Below are 8,941 nucleotides of genomic sequence, written 5' to 3' on the forward strand. Positions count from 1 at the left end.
AGACAAATATGTGCCAACTCGAAGGACCAAAACTTGTCATCAGTTATTTTGTCAAAGCCCTCCTGTGACAGCATCACAGACACGATTGAATCTCATCCTCTGCACAACCTTCCTTCTTCTTGTGAGAGTTAAAATACATTGGCAGAAAGTTTTGAAGGTATGTGTTAGTACATTCATTTCGTTCTACTGAAAAAAAAAAAATAGATTTATTTTACACGTTCCAATAAACAGCAGTCAGATCAACGGCTTATCTGTCAGATCCCCAGCACTTGCACCGCTGACTGCAGCTGAGTGGATGGCTGGAAGTGAAATATTTTGGTCGCTGTAGTAATTGCAGTAACCCTACCTTCCAGAAGGACTTCAGGCTTATGCCCCGGGGCCCCTAACCAGGCTTTGATACCTCCCTTGGCTTTTTCTGTTCTCTTTCTGTTTTTCTATCTTTCCTGCCTCTTATCAGCTCCTCCGTGACAGCCGCAGCTGGTTTGCTGGACGTTATCCTTACTGCTTTGCAAATGCTTTGCTAACTAAATTCACGTGTTGCCTTCTCCCCTTTTCTCCTGCAGAAGTTGATGATAATACAGAAGAGTCGGATGAAAGCTGTGTTTTGGCTTTCTCTACAAGCTTTCAGTTCACTGCCTGCGAGTCTCTCGGTCTCAGGAGTGGCAGCTGCTGTTTTGATTCCATTTGTGAAACGCGGAGTACTCAAAGGAAGGTGAGTCTGAAGCGAAACACAGTTACTGGATGTTTGTTCAGAGCTATAATGAGATTGAGTAGATAAAAACAAACATAACCCTTTCATGGGCTCTTGATCTTACTATAAGTACCGTGGAAAACAGTGATAGGAAGCTCAAAGGTTTCAGGATGAAACCTCTATCAATTCCTTTGCTGAGAATCTTCATACATCTACAAAGAAACCCCCAGTACTGTGCTTTTATCTTAACGGATGTTACTGAAAGTAGCTCAGATTCCACATCCAGATACCACATGATTGGCATTAAGCTGGTAGTTGCAAAATGTTTCACAAGTTGATCCCTACTTTTATAATGCATTAAGCCAAAAGCCAAACCTCCAACTCTTCAAGTCTATATTTGGGTTGTTTTCACAAAACAAGTTAAATGAGTCTAAGATTACTTCTAAAATATTTTCCAGAAAACTAAAGTTAGCTTTTAAACCCCATTTCCACTAGAAAATGAAGGTTAAATATTTTTGCTTTGGGATCTGGGTTCATTGAACTCTCCCAAGTCCTAACACAGGCACGAGCCAAAAACCCCATGAACCGACAGTTCATACAAACTCCTGAGAGCCAAATCAGCTGACTCTGGCAGAGCACAAATGTTTTTAAACTCATTTCAGCTTCTTTTATGAAGATAATCCAAGCAGTACCAAGTTGCTTTTTCCACCAGCATCTTCTTTGCTTCTCCCAGAACAAAATGATAACATTGGAGTCAAAGATTTGCAGTGTCACAGAGTCATGGCCTAGATTTTTTGTGCTGTAACAACAGATCTGCAAGAGAGCAGATACTTGTTTTATAATATAGAAAGCAAAATAACAGAAGCCATGATCCACAGTATTTTAGAGAAAGCTGGAATGCCCTGTCTCTCATGCAAATGTACAGTACTCCATTTAACATACTTCTTTTATTTATTCTGTCTTGGTAATCAACTGCTGCCTTTGAGAGGATGATAAAATTACTTTTTATTCCCACACACAAACACACACATACAATGTAATGTATCATGACCGATTTACTCTCTTTAGAGAAGCTAAAAAAGGAGAAATGCACAAGAGCACCCTTGTTGGAATAAATACTGGGCTGTCTGTATGGAATAACAATTATATGCTGAAGCTAGAGCAGATATATGGGTGTGAATCACATAAGGGTAGGTTGGGGAATTATAATCAGCTAAACAGACCTAGGAATCAATCAGCAGTGGAAATTTTTCTCTGGTTAAACAGCAGATTTTTCGGACTATTATGGGGCAGGATGGGGAAAGTGATTTTTCAGCCCATGTTTTGCATGTGTAGTGTGAGAGTTCCCGAAGTGTAGGACCTACATTTGTGGCACAGAAATGCAAAATGAAATGAGATCTGGCACTGCCATTGGCAGCCACTATTATGATTAATGAAGAAAAGTTTGTGGATCCCTTTTTTAGTACTTTGCAAAAAGAACAACTCTGGAGTGAGGATGAGATAGAAAGATTTTTCCTGGGTTTTGCAATACCCTCTGACCTAGCTCAGATTTGGACTGGTTTGTATCACTGTCAGGTATCCAAGTGTTACTACAGTCAGTAGAAGGAGGCAATAAAAGTCACTTTCTTTATAGATGAGGTCAGTTTCTGTGGCACAAACGATACAATATAATGGTGTGTCTTCATGGGCATTTCTGATGTTCCATTGATATTTTCATATAGAGGGTCATCCCAAATGTCTTTTGCCTACTTTTCTCCATCCTTTCTGCATTATGATACCAAAAAAATCCATTCCGGTCATTCAGGGCTCTCCCAGAACTGTGTTTGTGACCTGCTTACCTTACTCATTAAACAGCTTTTCCTGAACCACCAACATAGACGCACTCCTGAGAGCAGGGACCAGAAACGTCAGGATGCAAATTTTATCTTCCCTCAGGTCCTTTTTTCTCTTCTCTTCTTGTTGGTTTTGCATTTCACAGGTGCCAATTGGAAAGGACCGAAGGCATCTGTAAGCTCAGGGTTCTGAAGCACCCTCCAACAACCTGCCAGCAGCATCTTCCATCAGCTCCAAGGGGGAAGCAAATGGACTGAGAAGAACGGGCCATTAGCAGTGATTGCACAACCTGACCTCTTTGATTGGGCGGCATTTATTCAGTGAGTCAGCGAGCTTTTTTTTGTTCGCCTCCCTCATTTTATCTGGGTGTTTGGCGGGCAATCTCAGCTGAGAGTTTAGACAGAAAGGCAAAGAAACAGGACTAAAGTCATTGCTGGGGCACTGCGGGGAAATGTGGGGTCTTGCAGCGCTGCTCATGCTGCTCTGATACCTCCTCTGAGTGGAGATTTGACAGTAATGTTTGTAATTTCATCACAAACCCACTACTCTACCAAAAGATTTTATTGTATGATACTCCATCCAGGACTGAAGAAAGTTTCTATGCTTTTATCCCCTCTACAGAAATTCCACGCGCATTATGTGCTTCCCAACAGACATGTAGCTGCTCCTGGCAGTTACATGATTTCTAATTAAAATTAGAATTGAATTAATTAAAAGAATTCCAAATACTTTGGAAAATGTATGGTATTCCAGATTTTTAAACAACTTATGAAAGAAATATGAGTCTTGGATACGATTATTGAGCAGTGACTAAAAAAATCAAGTCTATTTCTAGTGGCAACTGAAATTATCTCTTATTTCCAGTTAATCCACTGGGCATTTGTAAAGTCATATCTTAGAGAAAGTAGATTGGGCACTTCTATTTTCACAATCTTTATTAGCTAGATTTAAACACTCAGATTTACTCACATAAATTTACTCATAAACACATACATTATTTACTCATACACATCAATCACATAGGTTTACTCACACAAAACTCAGTTAATTGAAGAAAAGATGGTGCAATAAAAGCAGAAACCAAACCTCCTGCAATCCAAGCCCAGCAGTCATTTGTGGGTTGACTGCTGTATCCTGTTTGACAGACAATATTGCCACTCCCAGGGACAGGGGATCCCCACCTCCCTGAATTACTTTTACACATACAAACAAACCTGTCACATTTGGGCTGCAGAACATGACAATCTGCAAAAATAGCTGGAGTGGCTTCTGGCTGCCAAAGAAGCATGTATTTATTAATGGAAATCACAATCTTCCTTCAGGGGAATAAATCCACCATGAATTTCATGGAAGCAATAGGAGCCTAAAGATGACAGTGTATACTGGAAGCCTCCCCATTTATCACACTATTTCATCCTCCTGTTTTTAGACAAAAATCATTCTCAGGAAGTAGTAAGGCTTGCAAATATTTCTGCTGCTGGATTAACTGGATATTATTAAGACACAGAGAGCAATGATGCAAAGAAAGGGCAAGACTTTCCTGTGGCACAGGATAGAAACTGTATGTGAATACTCAAACTTTTGATGGAATTTCTAACCATTGGTGCAGAAAACCCATGTACAGCACAAAGTGGAACAGGCTAATGAACAATTTGGCCACTCAGTGCTACATGGGAGTCAGGCACTTCCTCTGTCATGGTTTAAACCCAGGCACCACGCAGTCGCTCACTCGTCCTTGGCTCTGTGTTAGCCCTGCTCAGCAATAACAAAAACATCTCTCTGTTATCAACTCTGTTTCCAGCACAAATCCAAAGCACAGCCCCACACCAGCCACTGAGAAGAAAATTAACTCTACCCCAGCCAAAACCAGCATGCCATATCTAAAGCATTGTGAGATCAGTAAGGAGCAAGAATTCCTTTCCTGCCAAGTTGCCCTGGACAGAAATCCTGCTTCAGTGGTTACATGATATCACTTGGGGAAAATGGAGTGATACCAACTATACATCAAGTATAATTGTTTGGATATGTAATTTTCCACAGAAGGATTCAGCATCAAAAATTCCACAGTATTTAATGCTTGAATGAAGAACCAGTTATTCAGATTAATGGTGTGCCCTGCCAAAATAACAGTAGCTGCCTCCCAGAGCTATCTGTGCAGTTAGAATATATTTTCTTCCTTCCATCCAGATGTTGATGTGATCAGAAATATCAGCCAACTTATTAAGTTCAGAAGCAGCATGGCCAAAGCTCATCCTTAATCTCTATCCCATTTCCTGGTCTCCTGCCAGAAGAGATCCTGACTGCAGCAGCCCATCAGTTACCCTGGTTGTCCAAAGGTGAAGACAATACCAGGGCTTACTGCTGAAGAATGCAATGTCTTATTTTCAGGGGGATTAAGAGCTGCAGATATTTTATGTCTGATCTTTTTTAGCTTCAGGTCTACTCTGTCTGCCAATTTGAGGGTCAGATCCTAATCTTCAAAGCCATCAGCAAGTTTTAATCTCTTTAATATTGGCAGAGCATCACTATCTGCGCTATAGCTAAAGAGCTGCATCCTCTCAGAAAAGCAGCTCAGAGTGTCCAGGACAAAGTACACTGAGGCTGAAGACAGATGGTTTTGGCAGAGGGGCTTCACTGCTGGGTAATCTCCTCAAGGAGGTCACACACTCAGCAGTCCTGAACCATAAATCCTTGTCTCCTTTCCAAAGTTACCTGTTTTCCATGTGGAATGTTCCACTCATCTTTCTGCTACAATTATTTTTTTTTTCAATGTCAGAAACTTAGAACTGTGAGCTTACTCAGATTTATTTACAATCTAGAATGAGCAAACCTGCTGTCATTGAAAAGTACTTGCACAATAATTAAAAAATAAATTATGTTGCTTATTTTGAGGTACTTTTAACTGACATGATGGAAATAAATGCAGTTAGTTCCCAGATTTAAGTGATTTTTGATACACCTGCAGACCTTTCTCGTGAAAAGCTTCTTTTCCAGCAGAACTGAGTTGATTTGAATTATAAAGTAAATTTTTCATTACAGACAAAGATTTATGTTACATATTCAGCTCCCTTAAGAAATGGCCTCTTCTTCCTTTGCACATATTCTGATGGAGATAATCCCCTGCAGCTGGTGATTCATGCTGAGATTGCTCAAGCAAATGTTTGATGCAAGATTTACATTTGCAGTAGAGTGCCTACATTGTGTGAAGGGACTCTTGCAGAAAAATAGATTTATTTTCCCTTTATAAGTAATCAGCAGTGTTCCAAGTGGTGAGGCAATGCTGGGAGTCAGGTACCAGCATGAAAATCATCTGATCCATACAGCAGCCTCCAGTTTGTTCCATTTTCTTTAATGAGGAGGAAGAAATAAAAGGGAAATGTTAAGCAAAAACAACCAAATACTGACCCCACAACTATTGCTGCATTTATTTTGCAGTTATTTTTCTGCCTTGGAGTAGGCCAACAGGAGAACTTTGCCTGTTGATATTTCTATGATTGTTTAGGAGAGAAAGCAGAGTCTGTCTTTGCCCCAGTGGTTCTTGCCTTCATAGCCACCCTCCTGTTTGGGCAGAAACATTGAAATAATGAAATCAGCACCACTAATTGCTGCAGCTTCATTTTCAAACTTTCACCATTTCATGGTTTTATATGACACTTCAGGCCCTGAAGAATCTCAATCTCGCTTTTGTAAAGTCATTAGGTCTCACTGAAAAAAAAAAATAAAAGATGAATCCAAGTGCACCTTAAGGGCTCAGAGTTACAGCAAAACTAAAAATGTCTTCATTTATTGTTTTCTAGCTAGATTGCATAATTTGTGATATTTACACAGTATAACAATTACATATATTATATATACAATTAATTATATATTTAATTATTAATTAAATAGTAGAGATATCATATAGTACATATTATATAACAATTTTGCCAAATATTCTGTTCTAGATATCAATTTTTTTTCTGAGAGAACTTTTTAAAATTTAAATATGAAATGGTCTCCCCTCAAAGACACATTGCAGATTCCAGTTTTGTGATTCACTGATGAAGGGAGTTATTTTCAATCTTTCCCATGATCTCAGTGTCATGGGAGTTTTGTTCTCTGGGAGCCATGATGACACAAATAACATTAGCAATAACAAATGGTTTATCCATATTGAATTTGTGATAAGAAATCAACTCATGACTCCTGATAATTTCTTAGGGGGCAGGAGGTTTTGCTTCCAGCTGCCAGTACAAACCCAGCTGTTATCAGCTGGGGAAGGCTGTATAGACACAGCCAGAATTCAGCAGAACTGTCATTTATTTACACCTTTTCCTTGTGCTTTCTGTGTAAGTTGTCAAATTACACACTCTCTACTTCAGATAGTATCTGTAAAATGGGATCCTTTAGATTTCTTTCTGTTTGGCTATAAACAGGTTGTTATAGTTTGTGTCATCTCTGCCCTTGGAGCACAGTACTTGACAAAGGAAAATAATAGAAGTGAGAATGAATATTGAGTGTTTATCACAGGGGCAGCCTGATTTTGAAGCCTGTAAATGTATTCATGTATCTGCATATAATGAATAAAGTTATTAATAAAGTGATAAAACTTTTAAATGATGAGGAGACTTACCCAGTGTGCAAATTCCTGATACTGCAGGATGGGTTACCACATCTAGCTGGTGATTTCTCAACTACTCAGTGCATATAGAAAGAGAAATCCCTATCCCTCCAACACATTTCCCTCACTTCAGGCAGCCTCTGTCTTTCTGTTTAGTGTTAAGTTAAGGACATCCATTTCTTGGAACGTTTCATACTAAAGTGATACAGAAAAATAAATAACATTTCAAAAGAACAGCAAAGGCAGTACCAATGTGCCTGAACATTGGGCAATTGTCCATCCTCCTGTGTTTTCTTCCCCCTTGGCTCAGCATGCTTGGGACAGCTGCTGGAAGAAGATGTTCTGGTGAAGCTGCTGCCTGTGCCACAGCATCAGAGAGAGCTGCAAGGTCACTCTGAACCTCCAGCTTCTTGGGCTGCCACTAAAAATACCATTCTTGTGTTCAGGCTTCTGGGTCAGTGTTATCTCCCTGGAATTTGGTATCAAATGGCCCTGCCTGTTCCAGCTAGGTCACATCCTGTGCTTGGGAGCCACCAGCTTGTGCTAGGTCGGGTTAAGTTCTCGCTGTGCCTCATCAATGGCTTGCTTGTGTTGAAAGATTAATGAGGAAAATGTGGCAGTATATATTGATATTCATGCTGTGTTTTGGCAAAGGAGGTTATAAAATTAATAGGGGAATTTAACCCCAAAATCTGTCGTAGCAAGTAACTGAAATACAGACACCACACCAGACAGGAATTTTGCATGTGATATTTTCATTTATTTTTATAGCAGGAATAAGTATCTTAGGGAAGTGTGTTATCTGTCTCTCTATTTTCTACAAGGAATATAGTTTTGAATAGAATTAAATAACACTTGTAAGATTCTGCAAGGTATATTGCATGAAGACAACATAGAATATTTTTATTTTTTTTAATCTACATTTGTTGCAAATACATTTGATTTTTGTCTAGACAAGGAAACAGAGCCATACCTTACCTATCTGCACTATTTTGGTAGTTTTGAAATATTTTTTATTGTTTCAATATTTAACCAAATGAAATTTAATATTCTTTAAGAGATCCAGGAAATTTTTAGACTGAATGAGTTAAATAGTATGGTCTAAAGCATCTATAGATTGAATTAGTAATTTTATTTTGGAGACCGTTCTGGTTCACACTCAGCACGGTCCAAGATGATAAATCCTGTTGCGGAAATGTGTCATATTTCTAATGTGGGTAAGAATATATGTTTGCAGATTGGTTTCAGAGGAGGGCTGTTTCAGATCCTTTGCAAATGAGGAGGAAGGGGACAGCTTTCTTGTAACATCGCTTTGCTTTTGTTTTCAGTCTCTCAGCCATTGGATGCAGAACTGGTATCGTCTCTCAGGCCTCTGTTGCTTTGCTGCCAAGGTCAGCTCTGCAAGCAAACTTCATATTTGACACGTGGCTGTTCCATGCTTCAGCTATTTCTCTGGTGTATTAAAACAAATAGGCTCCTCTCCAACAGCAAATGTTTGTGTCTTTGGTTTATTTCTCTGTCTCCTTTTTAACCCTCACGTGTGTTAAAGCCCTGCAAAGGGGCCCCCACCCTCTTACCCCAGCCCATCCCCAGCTGCCCCTTCTCCACCTCTGCTGCCCTCAGCAGGAGCTGAAGCTCTGCCTGGGACACATTAGGCTAGGAAGCTGATGAGCAGGAATTCTTATTGCTGCTTTTAATGAAGGGATGGGACCACAGTCTGGCTAAAAACGATTTACTGCTCAGATAAACATCAGTCTCAGAGGCTGTGAGATTTAAGAGAGGAAGAAGTCAGCCATACCTCTAAATGGTCACAAGTT

General features: G+C 39.6%; 1 long non-coding RNA gene across 1 annotated transcript; it reads left to right on the plus strand.

The window, feature by feature from the left end:
- The first annotated feature begins 313 nt into the window (after positions 1-313).
- Positions 314-8,616, plus strand: LOC132328064 (uncharacterized). The gene is made up of 3 exons (XR_009486671.1): positions 314-712; positions 2,670-2,844; positions 8,453-8,616. It is a non-coding gene; the product is annotated as an uncharacterized LOC132328064 (long non-coding RNA).
- The last annotated feature ends 325 nt before the right edge of the window (positions 8,617-8,941 follow it).

This window comes from Haemorhous mexicanus, chromosome 5 (genome assembly GCF_027477595.1).
Source record: "Haemorhous mexicanus isolate bHaeMex1 chromosome 5, bHaeMex1.pri, whole genome shotgun sequence".
Lineage (NCBI taxonomy): Eukaryota > Metazoa > Chordata > Aves > Passeriformes > Fringillidae > Haemorhous > Haemorhous mexicanus.